The sequence below is a fragment of the Triticum dicoccoides genome, chromosome 3B, assembly GCF_002162155.2.
Source record: "Triticum dicoccoides isolate Atlit2015 ecotype Zavitan chromosome 3B, WEW_v2.0, whole genome shotgun sequence".
Classification (NCBI taxonomy): Eukaryota; Viridiplantae; Streptophyta; class Magnoliopsida; order Poales; family Poaceae; genus Triticum; species Triticum dicoccoides.
This window is the reverse complement of record NC_041385.1, coordinates 109,193,645-109,209,584: the sequence shown is the minus strand read 5'-3', so window position 1 is coordinate 109,209,584 and position 15,940 is coordinate 109,193,645.

Below are 15,940 nucleotides of genomic sequence, written 5' to 3'. Positions count from 1 at the left end.
AAGAACCGCCTCGACCAATTGAAAGGGCGGCCACTGTCACTGGATTCCCTCGAGGCCCCTGGATGCCGACGGGGCGCGGCCCCATTCGTCGAAAACGGGCATCTGATTCACGAAGTCTCTCCTGCCCGAACAGAGGTACAACAAGGCCCCCCTTGCTGGATGCTGCCAGTGTTGGGGCCCCAGTCAGAACCAAGAGCACCTTCCTCAATGCTTCAGGCGTCAGGTCCTCTTCCTGGAGCATCATACGATCCCCGCGCCCGTTGAAGGCCCACATTCGGCGAGAGTGGCGCTGGAGAGGGGCGACCCGGTGTAGCAGGAACTCCGTCACCACCTTGGGCGTCGTCACGTCAAGCGACCTCAAGCATCGAAGCGACGCCAGACGAAGAAGAGCTGGGGGCTCGTGAGCGTCTCCTGGCTCCAGCCCGAATTCGGGACAGCAGGCGAAGTCGGCTTCGACAGCAGTGGGCTGGGCACCCCCACGTCCACATACAGCCACCGCTCGCGGAACCCAGGCGCGGGCGGAGGAAGACCAAAGTCAATCCCTGAGGCCGCCGTCTCGGGTGCGGTGATGAAGCTCGCGCATCCCGAGCATTGGGCGGGGTCGACGAGGTGCGGAGCGAAGAAGTGGCGCAATAGGGCGACCGAAGGGATGATGCCAACCATAGCCTCGCAAACGAAGGCGAAGACCGCCAGAAGAGTAATGGAGTCAGGACCCAGATGCACCATGTGGATCTGATAATGGGAGAGCACGGCGTCGAAGAAATCCGAAAAGGGGGGAATTAGCCCCGCCCACAGGGCATCGACGAAATAAGGGACCTCGGTGATTATCCTATCGATGGAGAACCGAGACGCGGGGCCAGGCCGTCATCCTCCCGCATTCATTGAAGATGGTGGCCCGGGATGAACTAACCTTGCCCAAGCCCTCTCGATTGTCTATGATCGACCGGTCCACGGAGGGGGCCACCGATGGCGGCGAGCAAGGCGAAGGCATGGGTCCCTTCCCTCTCCCCTTCTTCGTCGGAGCCATGGCGACAGAAGGGGGAAGGAAAGGTTCGAGATTGGCTTCGAAGCAGAAGCTGGCGTTCGAAAGGAGGAAGGACAGGGGGCGCACGAGCAACAGAAAGGGGAGTGGCTGTGTACAACTGCAAGTCCGCCTAGCCTGGCACCAAATGAGGAGGCGTGGGGGAACAGTGGCACCCGCATCCAATCAACCGCCACGCGGTGCCCAAGGCCGTAGGCTGTTAGGGCCTGCGACGCTTCGGACTTGCCCTTTCGCCTCTCTGCTCGGCCAAGTCCGGGTGCGCCTTGGGCCCGGGGGCTACTGTCGGTGTTCTGGGAACGGGGGTCCCCAGAATTGCCTGCCTGCAGCCTGCGGCGTGGCTCAAAGGGGGCCCAGCCCAGCCCATCTTCATCAACACAAGCTCAAGACCCTCGCGAGGGGCCAAGCCTCGTGGGGCGCACGACAAGGAGCTTCCTCAGGCACGGCCTCGTCAGGCTGGCTCACGAGAAGGCGGAAAGTTCAAGGCGGGGTACCTCGTGAGTTGCCCATGACGCAAGCCATGACGATCGAGGGCACCGGCCAGGCGCCAGCCGGGCGCAGTGTCCTTCTTTCCTCTTTGGTGCAAGGGGTGCAAGCGCAGGCGAGAGCATCAAGCAAATGCATCCATTTCGGTGCAACAAGACCAAGACCAGTCCAACGGCAGGATGGAGGTCACCGTGGAGCCCAAGTCGGCGTCACCACCAGAGCCTTTGACAGGGGAGGACCAACTTTAGTCAGGATAAGTGTACTAGATGTTCCCCTTCAAATTGGCCAATTGTTGGCGCCCTTCCCGCTCAATATTTGGGAAGAGGCCCAGGGCCTTCGCCTATAAATAGGACTAGCGACCCACAGGGTAGGACGAGAGATCCGACATAGAGGAATCTGGAGATAAGATAGGCATCTAGAATCAACCCTTCCAAGGGACAACACCACCACAAGAACAGACCCTCGCGAGGCTGTTCTTCCTTGTATTGTTCATCATCAGCCCAAGAGGCAACCCACCATGCCACACACTGGAGTAGGGTATTACACCACAATGGTGGCCTGAACCAGTATAAACCCTGTGTCTCTTGTGTTGTTCTTCTTGTAGTTTAGATCCTAGCGATTCGGCGAGGAACAGGTAGGTAGAAGGCGAAACCTCCGCGTGCACCCCAGTGTTCGAACCTCAAGGGTCTGCCAGAACCCTAAATCCGACATTTGGCGCGCCAGGTAGGGGTGCGCCGGGATCCACCTTCCGCCACTTCGTGCCCCGCCGCATCATCATCACCATGTCTGGCGACCAAGCGGGCAACCCTGCCCCCTGGAGAGCTTGGCCCGCCGGCGGAGAGCCGCTCGCCCCGGGCGACCCAACGCCCCAGGCAGCTCGCGGTCCGCAAGGCGCTGCGGGCCGTGGGCGACACGGACAGACCCCAACAGCTCTCACACCGCGACAGACGCGGTCAGCAGCAAGAGCCTCCAACCACGCCGCGGCCACGACGCCATACACTCACCGAGAGCAGGCAAACTCAAGGGCCGCACGCACGGTGGCCCGAGAGCTGCTGCAGTGCAGGCTGATGGAGGGCGGTCGCGACGTGCTGCTAGAGCGGGTGGCAGAGCTCCTGGGCTTCGCTGCCTCGGGGGCTCACCCCTTCTGCACCCAACTCCCGTCTCAGGCCCAGAGCAGCCCGCGCGGGGGCCCCACACGCGCCCGCGGGCTCCAAGGCTACCCCGGCACCAATGAAGCCGCCGACGCCGGGCCAGCGGCTGCCCTGATGTAGGGTATTACACCACAATGGTGGCCTGAACCAGTATAAACCCTGTGTCTCTTGTGTTGTTCTTCTTGTAGTTTAGATCCTAGCAATTTGGCGAGGAACAGGTAGGTAGAAGGTGAAACCTCTGCGCGCACCCCAGTGTTCGAACCTCAAGGGTCTGCCGGAACCCTAAATCCGATAGATGCAGAATCATTTCGATCTAGTTGTCGCGGACGTGATGCCTATATACATGATCATGCCTAGATATTCTCATAATTATGAACTTTTCAATCAATTGCTCGACAGTAATTTGTTCACCCAACGTAATACTTATGCTATCTTGAGAGAAGCCACTAGTGAAACCTATGGCCCCCGGGTCTATTTTCCATCATATTAGTTTCCGATGTACTTTACTTTGAAATCTTTACTTTCCAATCTATATCATAAAAATACCAAAAATATTTATCTTATTATCTCTATCAGATCTCACTTTTGCAAGTGGCCGGGAAGGGATTGACAACCCCTTTATCGCGTTGGTTGCAAGGTTCTTATTTGTTTGTGTAGGTACGAGGGATTTGCATTAGCCTCCTACTGGATTGATACCTTTGGTTCTAAAAAACTGAGGGAAATACTTACGCTACTTTGCTGCATCACCCTTTCCTCTTCAAGGGAAAACCAACGCATGCTCAAGATGTAGCAAGGAGGATTTTTGGTACCGTTGCCGGAGAGGTCTATGCACAAGTCAAGACATACCAAGTACCCATCACAAACCCTTATCCCTCGCATTACATTATTTGCCATTTGCCTCTCATTTTCCTCTCCCCCACTTCACCTTTGCCATTTTATTTGCCCTCTCTTTCTCGTTCACCTCTTTACCATTTGCCTTTCCTTCACCATGGCCGAATAAAAAAGGGCTAAGGGTTCTCTCCTGGGTTTTAGTGCTTTGGATAGTCCCTCTGTCCTCTCTAAGCTCATAAATAATGATGCGACGGAAAGACCTACCGGGGTCATCAATGAGAGTTTGGATAATTTTGATGAAGATGGTCCTGGAATTTTTCGTTATTTACTTGATGAGTCTTTAAAAGATCCTTGGGATAGTCTATTAAGGATCTGAGCTAGCTATGTGCCACAATATCAAATTGAGATATACCTAAAAAGCTTTTATGTTGGCTTACCCTCTTCGTTCAAGCAAGTTTTAGATTCTATTTTTCAAGAAGGTTTTCTTGAGGGGGATGCTATAGATACCTATGAAAAGATGAAAACTATATTTGGGCACCCCATGAGTGAGAAATTTGAATCCACCTCTCTTTTATGCTTTTATTAAAACGAAATTATCAAAGAGATGAAGGCTAGCTTAGATTCAAATTTCCGTAGTGAGCTTAATCTTTATTCCACCATTAATGGCAATGTGCTTTCCCAAAATAGAAAGATGAATGCCATAGATAAGAAATTTTCTCTTTTCTTTCCCAATACCAAAGATGGCAATACTTAGATCTATTCTCACTTTTATGCCTAGCTAGGGCCATTAAACGATAGCGCTTGTTGGGAGGCAACCAAATTTTATTTTTGTTCCTTGCTTTTTGTTCCTGTTTAGTAATAAATAATTCATCTAGACTCTTCAAGGGAAAACTAACGCATGCTCAAGAGGTAGCACCCGTCAGTCCAGCATGTACCAGTTTGTGGATGATGTCCTATACAGAAGGAGACCGAACGGCCTGAAATTGAAGTGTATTCCTTGGGAGGACGGACTGGAGTTGTTGGCAAAGATACATGGAGGCATATGTGGCTCCCACATAGGGTCAAGATCCCTTGCCGGCAAAGCATTCCGGCAAGGATTATTCTGGCCCAGTGCCCTCCAGGATGCGACAACACTAGTAACCAAGTGTGAAGTGTGCCAGTTCCATTCAAAGAAGCTTCATCAACCAGCCCAGGATCTTCAAACAATTCCTATTTCCTGGCCATTTCCGGTCTGGGGGCTCGACATACTGGGCCCCTTTCCCCGTGCTATCGGGGGCTTTGAGTACTTGTACATTGCGATTGACAAGTTCACAAAGTGGACGAAAGTGGAGGCAGTGAAAAAGGTGACAACGCAATCAACCGTCAAGTTCTTCAAGGGACTCGTTTGCCATTTTGGTGTGCCAAACAGAGTCATCACCGACAGAGGCACACAGTTCACGAGCCGCACTTTCATGCAGTATATCCAAGACCTTGGCAGCAAAGTTTGCTTTGCTTCTGTTGCTCATCCAAGAAGCAATGGTCAGGCAGAAAGGACAAATGCTGAAGTGTTGCAAGGCCTCAAAACAAGCACTTTCGACAGGCTACGCAAGTGTGGAAGGCAATGGATTGATGAATTGCCAATAGTTCTTTGGTCAATCCGAACGACACCAAATCGAGCCACTGGCCAGATACCCTTTGTCGTGGTATACGGGGCAGAAGCAGTTCTCCCCATAGAACTCATATACGGGTCACCTTGAGTGCTCGCTTATGATGACCTTGAGCAAGAGCAGTTGCGCCAAGATGATGCAATGCTCCTTAGGAAGATCATCTTCGAGCTGCTGTGTGAGCCGCTCGCTACCAGCAAGCCTTGCACTGCTACCATAGCCGCAAGGTTCATGCGTGAGGCCTTGAGGAAGGCGACCTTGTTCTTCGGCGCGTTCAGTCTGCTAAGAATTTAAACAAGTTGATGCCAAAGTGGGAAGGCCCTTATTGGGTAATACGAGTCACCAGGCCCGGCGCAGTCCGCCTGGAGACCGAAGATGGCATTCCGGTGAGCAACTCCTGGAATATCGAACATCTTCACAAGTTTTACCCGTAAGGAGCGGTTGCCGGGAGCCTCGACAACACCCTTTTGTACTAGCCTTGCCGGCAAGGCATGTAGCCCTATGTACAGAGCCAGGCGCAGACCCTGTGCGCAGCTGAATGACTCTTAGTATGTACAATTTCCTGCTAGTTTCCATGTTTATGTATATATATGTATGGATGCATGCTTGTCAAGGATATTGTGCTACCTTAGATCCTAGAAGGTACTGGGGACCGCCAAGGTTCTGTGCCCCCGTCCTCTCCTTCTTCCAGCCGCAGTGACAATGCTCTGGCAAGGAATTGAGAAGACTGCCCGGCACGTCGTCCCCGACAACCTAAACAGATAAAGTTCACCTCTTGTCCATCCATGTTCATAACTTGTGACTTGTGCATTATAAAACCTCGCCACTCTTTTTAGACTTAGGTGCTCCCATCCCTGATCCGAACGTTGCTTCGGTCAGAATGGTCGCAGTAGCCTTTGTTAATAAGAGAATGGCAGGGGGCTGGGCCCATTGTCTGTAACCCGACAGATGTGATTCTCCGACAGGCACAAAGGGCACTGGCAAGATAGCTTGCCGGGAAAACTCATTTATTTTTTAAGGAGGCATTCGCCTCCGCATGGACATATACATGCATGGGTTCCCGGAAAAAGCTCATCTTTTACATTGATATGCTGATACGAGTACAAATGTTGCAGGACATAAGCATGGGCTCAGGAGATTACATTTTCTAGAAAGTTAAGATTTAGCAAGTGCCTACAAAATAAAAAAAAGATAAGTGACCCATAATCCCTGTTCTTGCCCCTGTCCTCCCTAGGCAAGGCAGGCGAAGAAAGGTGATGGGCATGGGGAACGAGGTGATGGAGAGCTTGACGGGGAAGCCCGTCGACCACCGACGCCAGAGCCAGCAGGACGCAACCCCCGACAAGGTGTGTTGCTGAGGAAGGAGGCGGAGCAGATGATGGTGCTGCCACTCATGGTCAGCTGGAGTCAGTGTCGTCATCCTCCCACCCGTTGCCGTTGTTGTCGCTCGCACTGTCCTCCTCGTCACTGTAGTTCGAGGAGGAGCTTTCATCGTCGGTGGAACTCTCCACGCAGCACCCTAAGCGGATTCCTAAGCTCCCAAAGACCTTGACGGAGAGCAGGCCATTCTCCGTTAACTTGAAATGGAGATTGTGCCCCTCTGACAAGCTGTGGGCGCGTGCAAAAGTTTTCCACCCGCAGCGAAGGTACATGACATGAGGGCGGGGGAAGCCGACATCGACCCACGTGCTGCCGTTTCCACAACCCCTCATGTGTAGCCTAAAGCCTACGGCGGATCCTGCTCCATCACCCGAGCGAACGGGGTAGGAAGGCGGAGATGACCACCCACGCGCTTTTATAGCCTGATGAAGAACTCGTAAGGCTGATCTCCGACATGGCCGTCCATTGGAGGAGGGACCGCCAGCGGAAGCGCAGCCGGCGCGCCGCCCCATGCTCCTCTTCCCCAAGCACCGTAGTGACCTCGGCCTCATCCCCTTCCTCTCCCCCTCGCGGCGGGCTCCGCTGCCGGAGGCTCTAGAGGAGGAGGAATGCGCTGTCGAGCAGAAGCCCTCGTCACCGCCGTCGAAGTGCCAGCACGCCCTCTCACCATGGCGAGTGGAAGAAAGATGCCAAGTAGAAGAAGGAGAAGAAGGCGAGTGTGGAAAGGCACCATCCCTCACCATTTTTACAGAAGGGAAGGGCCCGAGCCTAGCCTCCCAGCCCAAGGGGCGGCTGCCCCGCACGACCAATGCAGCCTCCTGAGGTGCAAGGAATTGGGACCAACCCGCTGCCCCAATCGAGCGACGCCTGGTTTCCTGCCTCGGCGTTATTGCCCATGTCCTCCGCATCCACCGCCTGCCCTTCCCAAGGCATGGGGGACACGTGGCGAGCGAAAAGAGGCATGGGGACAGGTGGGGTGACCGTTTTCCACCCCGTGACCGTGGGGTGCGGCGCCATGCAGGCTGCGACCCGAGTCCACTTAGTAAATGAGTAGAGCCCCTGCAAATCCCTCTTTTTAATAAGGGAAGCACGAGCTGCCTCTTTAATATCGACTGCGGGATGACGCAAGCATGCTGATGCCATCCCACGCACGACCCCCACATCATGCACTCAACATGGATCGAAGGGAAGCGCAACTGTCAAAGAGATCGTGGAAGTTAAGTCCCTGCCACGAGTGCCCACGCACTACTTTGGCCCTGGCCCAACTACGCCTTGCTCTCACGTGTGGCCCATGCCCCGGGGCTCCTGTCGGTGTACAAAAGTATGGGTCCTTTCTGTACCCCTTACTTGTGCACGGGCAGCCATAGCCACACCTGTGGCCGGGTCCGGCAAGGCAGTAGAAGATAAAAACGCAAAGACCACCAAGACAGACACTCAAGATAGCAAACAAGGAGCAGAGGATGAGCTGGACCTCCCCCGGCAAGGCCCTTGCCAGAGCGACTCGTGCAGCCCCGGCAGGCTCCTTGCCGGAGCAACCTATGCAGCACCAGCAAGCCCATCACCCATGAGGCTGAGAGTTCTGACACCATCGACAACATTAAGACCAATATTTGGGAACATGCGTGGTAGCATACAGATCTTCATGAAGATTGATGGCCTGCAGGTCCACGTGGGACCAGAAGACGAAGACCCCCAGCAAGATCCTTGCCGGGGACAACTCCAAGGTCCCCGGCAAGCCTTGTCAGGGACGATCGCTAGGACGCAGCCAGGCCCGCGCCCGACAAGGATTTGCCACCTCACCACCACTCCAGTGCGATGACTAGTGTGCCAACTAAGCAGGCGCCTGCATGGCGGCTTGTAGATATTCGTGGAGGCTCTACCATCGCGCCAACACATCAACTAGTTAGCCAGCATGGCACTACATGCCTCCATAGCCTAGACGCGTGTCAAAGCAAGGAGGGGCGGTGACGGACGGGGTAGCTTCTGTTGCCATCCCCGATAAAGTAAGAGGGCACGTAGGCAATGCATTAAATGCGTTTCTTCTACTATGCCGAGCGATAAGCTCATACACTGTTGCTCACTTTCCACCTCCTGTGTGCCACTGTGGCGACCCCTTTGTGTATAAAAGGAGGCCCAAGGCCTACTGGGAGAAGATTCAGAATTTTTGGACTATGCATGCACCGCAGCTATTTCAAAAGCTCAAGAACACATATATCCAAACAAGTAGGACTAGGGTTTTATGCAACTTTGCGGCCCGAACATGGGTAAGAAAAACCTTTGTGCTGACTACTAGACCTGCTCCTCGTGCATCTACTCCCCCCGCCGAACATAGAAGGGATTCCTGTGATCCCGTAGGTGTTCGTTTCCCCGACAGTGCTTGATATAGATTGAAATCCTACATGTCCTATTATTCTTGGTAGATCTTTCCTTAGAACGATTGGTGCAATTATTGATATGAAAGGAGGAAACATTAGATTTCAATTTCCGTTAAGGAAGGGCATGGAACACTTTCCTAGAAAGAAAATCAAGTTTCCATATGAATCTATTATGAGAGCTACTTATGGATTGCATACAAAAGATGATAATACCTAGATCTATGCTTTATGCCTAGCTAGGGACGTGCGCTTGTTGGGAGGCAACCCAATTTTATTTTTGCTCTTGCGTTTTGGTTCATGTTTTTGAATAAATATATCATCTAGCCTCTGGCTAGATGTGTTTTCATGTTTTAATTTAGTGTTTGTGCCTAGAATGTTGGGGATATCGCTTATGGAAACTTATCGGTCGACCCAAGATAAGGGGTAAATGGCTAGTTTATTGGCATATCGGCCGATTTTTCCCCATATCGGCTAATTTATCAGCCGACTTATCTTATTGGTTAGACAACGATAAGCGATAAATCGGCCAATTTATCGGAATATCGGAAGATATCTTGAACAGTGGTGCCAAGTAAGACCTTTGGGATAGTTTGGAACATTGGTGATTTGATCTTGCTGAAAAACAGAAACTTTTGCGCCCAATAAAATAATTTTCAAAAATCATATTTTTGATCTGAAGTTTTTACACAAGATTGATATAAAAATTACCCAGGTTGTCCTAATTTTTCAGAATTTTTGGAGTTACACAAGTATACGATGTTTCCTGATTAGTACAGACTGTTCTGTTTTAGACAAATTCTATTTTCATTGTGTTGTTTGCTTATTTTGATGAATCTATGGGTAGTATCGGGTAGTATGAACCATGGATAAGTTGGAATATAGTAGATATTACACTAATATAAATAAAGAATGAGTTCACAACAGTACCAGAAAGTGGTGATTTATTTTTTTATACTAACGGATCTCATGAGTTTTCTGTTGAGTTTTGTGTTGTGAAGTTTTCAAGTTTTCGGTAAAGATTTGATGGACTATGGAATAAGGAGTGGAAAGAGCCTAAGATTGGGGATGCCCAAGGCACCCCAAGGTAATATTCAAGGACAACAAAGCATCTAAGCTTGGGTATGCCCCGGATGGCATCCCCTCTGTCGTCTTCAATCCATCGGTAAATTTACTTGAGGCTATATTTTTATTCACCACATGATATGTGTTTTGCTTGGAGCGTCTTGTATGATATGAGTCTTTGCATTTTAGTTTACCATAATCATCCTTGCTGTACACACCTTTTGAGAGGGACACACATGACTCGTGAATCTATTAGAATACTCTATGTGCTTCACTTATATCTTTTGAGTTGGGCAGTTTTTGCTCTAGTGCTTCACTTATATCTTTTTAGAGCACAGCGGTGGCTTTATTTTATAGAAATTGTTGAACTCTCATGCTTCACTTATATTATTTTGAGAGTATCTCTAAATAGCATGGTAATTTCCTTAGGTTATGAATTTTGTCCTAATATGATAGGCATCAAAAGGAGATATAATAAAACTTTCATAAAGAGCATTGAATATATGAAAAGTTTGATTCCTTGCATTTGTTTTGAGATATGAATATGGTGATATAAGAGTCAGGCTAGTAGTAAATTTTGGAGTTAAATAAATAATTGCATTAAGGTTTGTGATTCCCGTAGCATGCACGTATGGTCTTCTAGTTATGTGACAAAGTTGGAGCGCAATTTATCCTTGATTATCTATCTTTGTGTGAGATCGGGTGCGCGCGGTGGTTAACTCCTACCAACCTATCCCCTTGGAGCATGCGCAGTAGTACTTTGCTTCAAGGGCTAATAGATTTTTTGCAATAAGTATGTGAGGTCTTTATGACTAATGTTGAGTCCATGCATTATACGCACTCTCAACCTTCCAGCTTTGCTAGCCACTGTACTACCGCGTAACTTTCGCCGGTGCATTAAACCCACCTTATACCCTTCCCCAAAACAGCCACCATGCCTACCTATTATGGCATTTTCATAGCCATTCCAAGATATATTGCCATGTAACTTCCACCGTTCCGTTTATTATGACACATACCATCATTGTCATATTGCTTTGCATGATCATGTAGTTGGCATAGTATTTGTGGCTTTTGGCCACCGTTCATATTTTTTACACATGTCACTCTTGATCATTGCACATCCCGGTAGACTGCCGGAGGTATTCGTATAGATTCATATCTTTGTTCTAGTATCGAGTTGTAATTATTGAGTTGTAAGTAAATATAAGTGTGATGTCATCATTATTACAACATTTTCCCATGTGTGGTTATAAATAAAAGAGGCCAAAGAGCCCAAATAAAAGAGGCCAAAGAGCCCACCAAAAAATGAGAGAAAAAGAGAGAAGGGACAATGTTACTATCATTTTCCAAATCTATGCTTCAAAGTAGCATCATGTTCTTTATGATAGAGAGTCTCCTATTTTGTCACTTTCATATACTACTAGTGGGAATTTTTCGTTATATAACTTGGCTTGTATATTCCAATGATGGGCTTCCTCAAATGCCCTAGGTCGTCATGAGCAAGCAAGTTGACGCACACCCACTAGTTCTCTTTTGAGATTTCATACACTTATAGCTCTAGTGCATCCATCACATGGCAATCCCTACTCACTCAAATTGATATCAATTGATGGACATCTCCATAGTCCATTGATTTGCCTAGTTGATGTGAGACTTTCTCCCTTATTTTGTCTACTACCACTTTCTATTCCACCCATAGTGCTATGTCCATGGCTCATGCTCATCTATTGCGTCAAGAGTTGAAAAAGCTGAGGCGTGTTAAAAAGTATAGAACAATTGCTTGGCTGACACCGGGGTGGGCATGATTTATACTTTGTGCTGAGAAGAGGGAGCATAACAAGACTATATGATTTTGTAGGGATAACTTTCTTTATCCATGTTATTTTTCAAACTTAATGATTTTGCTTTCTAATATGCTTGAAGTATTATTATTTTTATGTCAATGAACTTTTGTTTTGAATCATACAAATATGAATATTCATGCCAAAAAAGAGATTACTATCGGTGTTCTGGGAACGGGGGTCCCCACACTTGCCTACCTGCGGCCTGCGACGTGGCTCAAGCAGTGGCCCAGTGTGGCCCATCTTCATCAACTCTAGCCCAAGACCCTCGCGAGGTGCCAAGCCTCACGGGGCGGACGACAAGAAGCTTCCTCAGGAGCGGCCTCGTCAGAGCGGCTCGCGAGGAGGCGGAGAGATAAAGGTAGGGGTACCTCACGAGGTGCCCATGACGCAAGCCATGACGACAAAAGCCAGGAGGGCGCCGGCCTGCGCAGTGTCCTTGTTTCCTCTTTGGTGCAAAGGGGGCAAGCACAGGCCAAGGCATCATGCAAAGGCTACCGTTTCAGTGCAACAAGACCAAGACCAGCAGAGCGGCAGGATGGAGGTCACCATGGAGCCCAAGACGGCGTCACCGTTAGAGTCGTTGTTAGTCGAAGACCAACTTTAGTCAGGATAAGTTTACTAGATGTTCCCCTTCAAAATGGCCAATTGTTGGCGCCCTTCCCGCTCAATATTTGGGAAGAGGGCAAGGGCCTCTCTTTATATATAGGGCTAGCCACCACAGTAGGAGGGGAGGACGAATCGACCCTTCCGAAGGGACAACACCACCACAAGAACATCCCTCGCGAGGTTGTTCTTCCTTTGTATTGTTCATCATCAGCCCCTAAGGCAATCCACCACACCACACACTAGAGTAGGGTATTACACCACAATGGCGGCCTCAACTAGTATAAACCCCGTGTCCCTCTTGTGTTCATCTTTCTAGGTTAGATTCCTTGCGAAGCTTTGGGACGTGAGTTGGTAGAGGAGAGATCTCCGCGCGCACCCCAGAGTTTGAACCTCAAGGGTCTGCCGGAATTCGAAATCTTACATTTGGCATGCCAGGTAGGGGTGTGCCGGAATCTTTTCTTCCGTAGTCTCGCGTTCCATCTCCTGTCACGTCCATGGCTGACGCTCGCCGAGCCCGCGCAGAGCGTCGGGCTGCTCTCGCCGCCCACATCGCCCAGACGGCTCCCGTCGGTGGGCCTCCCCGCCGTTCCCCGTCGCCTGCCGCCCACGCCGCCACCGGCCCGGCGGGGAACGAGCAGCAGGCGTCGTCTCTGCATCCCTCGGTTCGGCGGGAAGGCCGCACCGCCACCCCATCGCTGACTCTAGCAGGCTCATCGTCGCACGCTTGTCGCGCTCCTGCGGACGCGCACGCCGCGTTGCTCCTGGCGCGTGAGCTCCTGCACTACCGTCCTGTCAACGACCTCTAGGAGGAGTGGCTCGCTTGCATCACCGAGCTCGTCAGCACCACAGGGGGCTGCCCTGCACCATCCCTCTCGCTCCATTGCCCTCCATCCTACGCAGGAAACGCAGCTCCGGAGGCGCCTCCGCCGCCTCCTCCCCAAGAAGGCGCCCTGGCTCCAAGGTGCGCGGCCCCTGGACGGGACCCACCATGTCCAGCACCCGCGCAGCAAGAAAGGAGCTGCCAAGAAGTCCCTCGCCCTCAAGAACGTGCTCGCGTGCTCCCTGCGCCAGCATGCCACTACAGCGTTCCTGCTCCAGCGCGCCAAGACCCCGCGCTGCTCCTGGCGGCGGCGCATGGAGACCCCCAGGATCAAGCACTGCGTCAGCAAAGGCCCCCAGTGGCTACCGCAGGCTGCCGCGCCTTCACCGCCGAGCTGTGCAGCATGGCATGGCCGGGCAAGTTCAAGCCGGATCTGCCTCCTTGCTACGACGGCACCGCCGACCCCACGGAGTTCCTCCAGCTCTATGAGCTGGGCATCAAGGCGGCTAACGGAGACGAAAAGGTCATGGCAAACTGGTTTCCCATGGCTCTCAAGGATGGCGCCCGCACTTGTCTCCCGAACCTGCCTCCCAGCACGATCTCCTCGTGGGACGAGATGCGCACTCGCTTCATCGCCAACTTCTAAGGTACTCGCGACCGGCCCCCAGCCATGAGTGACCTGCACCGCATCAAGCAGCAACCAGGAGAGACCCTGCAGAAGTTCATCCAGTACTTCAACAACGCGCGACTCAAGATCCCCAGGGTGACTGAGGAGGCCCTCATCTCATCCTTTTCTGACGGCGTCAGAGACATCAAGATGAAAGAGGAGCTAGCAATCCATGAAGACCTGTGCACATCCCTGGAGCTGTTCAACTTGGCGACCAAGTGCGCCAGGGCTGAGGAGGGACGCCTTTCCCTCCTCGAGCTTCCAGCTGCTGATCCTAAAGAGAAGAAGGCCAAGGCCAAGGACGTGAAGCGGAAGGGAGAAGTTGTGCTCGCAGCTGAGCCAGACACCAAGCATGGCAGAGATCAGCCGGAGTCGTCCAAGGGCAGCCGGTACAGCGTGTACCACGACCTCCACACTCACAACACCAGCGAATGTCAAGAGCTTAGGGCCGTGCGAGAAGGACGTGGCAGTTGGCGCCCCGAGCGCAGCGATCAGGGCTATGGCCGTGGAGGAGGAAGAGGTGGAGGATGATGGGAAGACCATGGCCCTCGCCAAGGGTGGTGTGACCGGCCTCGCGAGGCCCGCTGGCAGGACCAGCCTCGCGAGGGGGCCTGGAGGGATCAGCCTCGTGAGGATCGCCCACAAGGCAACGCAGGCCTCCCTCCTTTGCCACCGCCACCAAGGAGGAATGAAGACCAGCATCAGGACGAGGGGGCTGGGGGCTTCCAGGAGATGCAGGAGTCAAGAGTCATGCGCGGCAGCCGCCGCATACCCGTCGTAGCCCCTCATCCCAGCGAGGATGGTGGGCTGCGCGTCTGCATCGATGTGCCAGGGCTCAACTGAGCCGCCTCAAGAGCGCATCTGGCCCTCATGCGTGGGACGTTGCAAGGGCCACCTCACAGCTACATTCGCATGCCTCTCAGCCCGCCGAACGCGACCGCTACTCATCAGCGCCTGCTGAGGAGCATTCTGGAGGCCCAGGAGGTCAGGCACTGCGCTGTCCTGGCAGATATGGAGATGGTCCTCGAGGAGCCGCCTACGCCCCCAGATCCTCCTGAGGCTCCTGGTCCCGGGAGCTCGTGAGGATCGGCTTCCTCACCGCGCGTCGTCCGCTACTTCAGCACTCCTTCATCTCCAACGATATCAAGTGACATCTTTCAAGTTCCATTTTCAGCTGGGAACGCCCCCAGGGCTGCATCATTCCCAGGCCGCGTGGGTCCGTCCCTGCGGCGTGTATCTCTTTTGTTCATGTCTTTAGGTTACATTGTTGGGGGCGCCCCCCGGGCTGCATTATCCCCAAGCCGCTCGGGCCTGACCTAGTGGCATGTATCTTTCCCGCATCTATGTAGGTCGTGGGCCTCACATATTTGACCCGCTATGATTATTATCCGATGCCTCCCACGGCACCCTTTTTCTCCTTCATGCTAATCGCTTGCACGCTAAAATGGGGGCACCTGAGCATCGCGACTCATAGGCTCTTACTGGCCCTCCAACCCTCACCTCCTGGCCTTGTCCAAGGCATCGCGGCCTGGCATACCAGTGACGGCTGAGCTCGCTTGAGGGCTGGGACCTGAGGATGTAGAGCATTGGCATCTAACCAATCTTGCGGGAGCACACTACAAACAAAGTCCCAGAGCAAGGCGCAACCCGCCTTGAGGTAGGGCCCCGTGAGTCCCGCGCTGGCTCACGGGTGCCCAAATACACCTCGTCAAGCCCTAGCGTGCCAGCCACTTGTCAGGGCGGGGCTGTACATGCCCCGGGGACACCTCCCGAAGGGGGGCCCCTCCCACGCACTAGCGGAAGCACCATGCTCCGCGCTGGCTGACGACACTGCCGAGGAGCGGCTATGCCTGTACACATATGGAAGCGCTGCGCTCTGCGCTAGTGATAAACAACTGAGGGCGGCCCACGGCCGCATCAACCTCAGGGAGCCCAGAGCTCAGTGTCCAGCCCTATCGTAACGCCTCCCCTCGGGAGCGCCACACGAGGGTGCTGGACACGGGGGCTATGTGCGGGCCACGCCCGGGCGCACG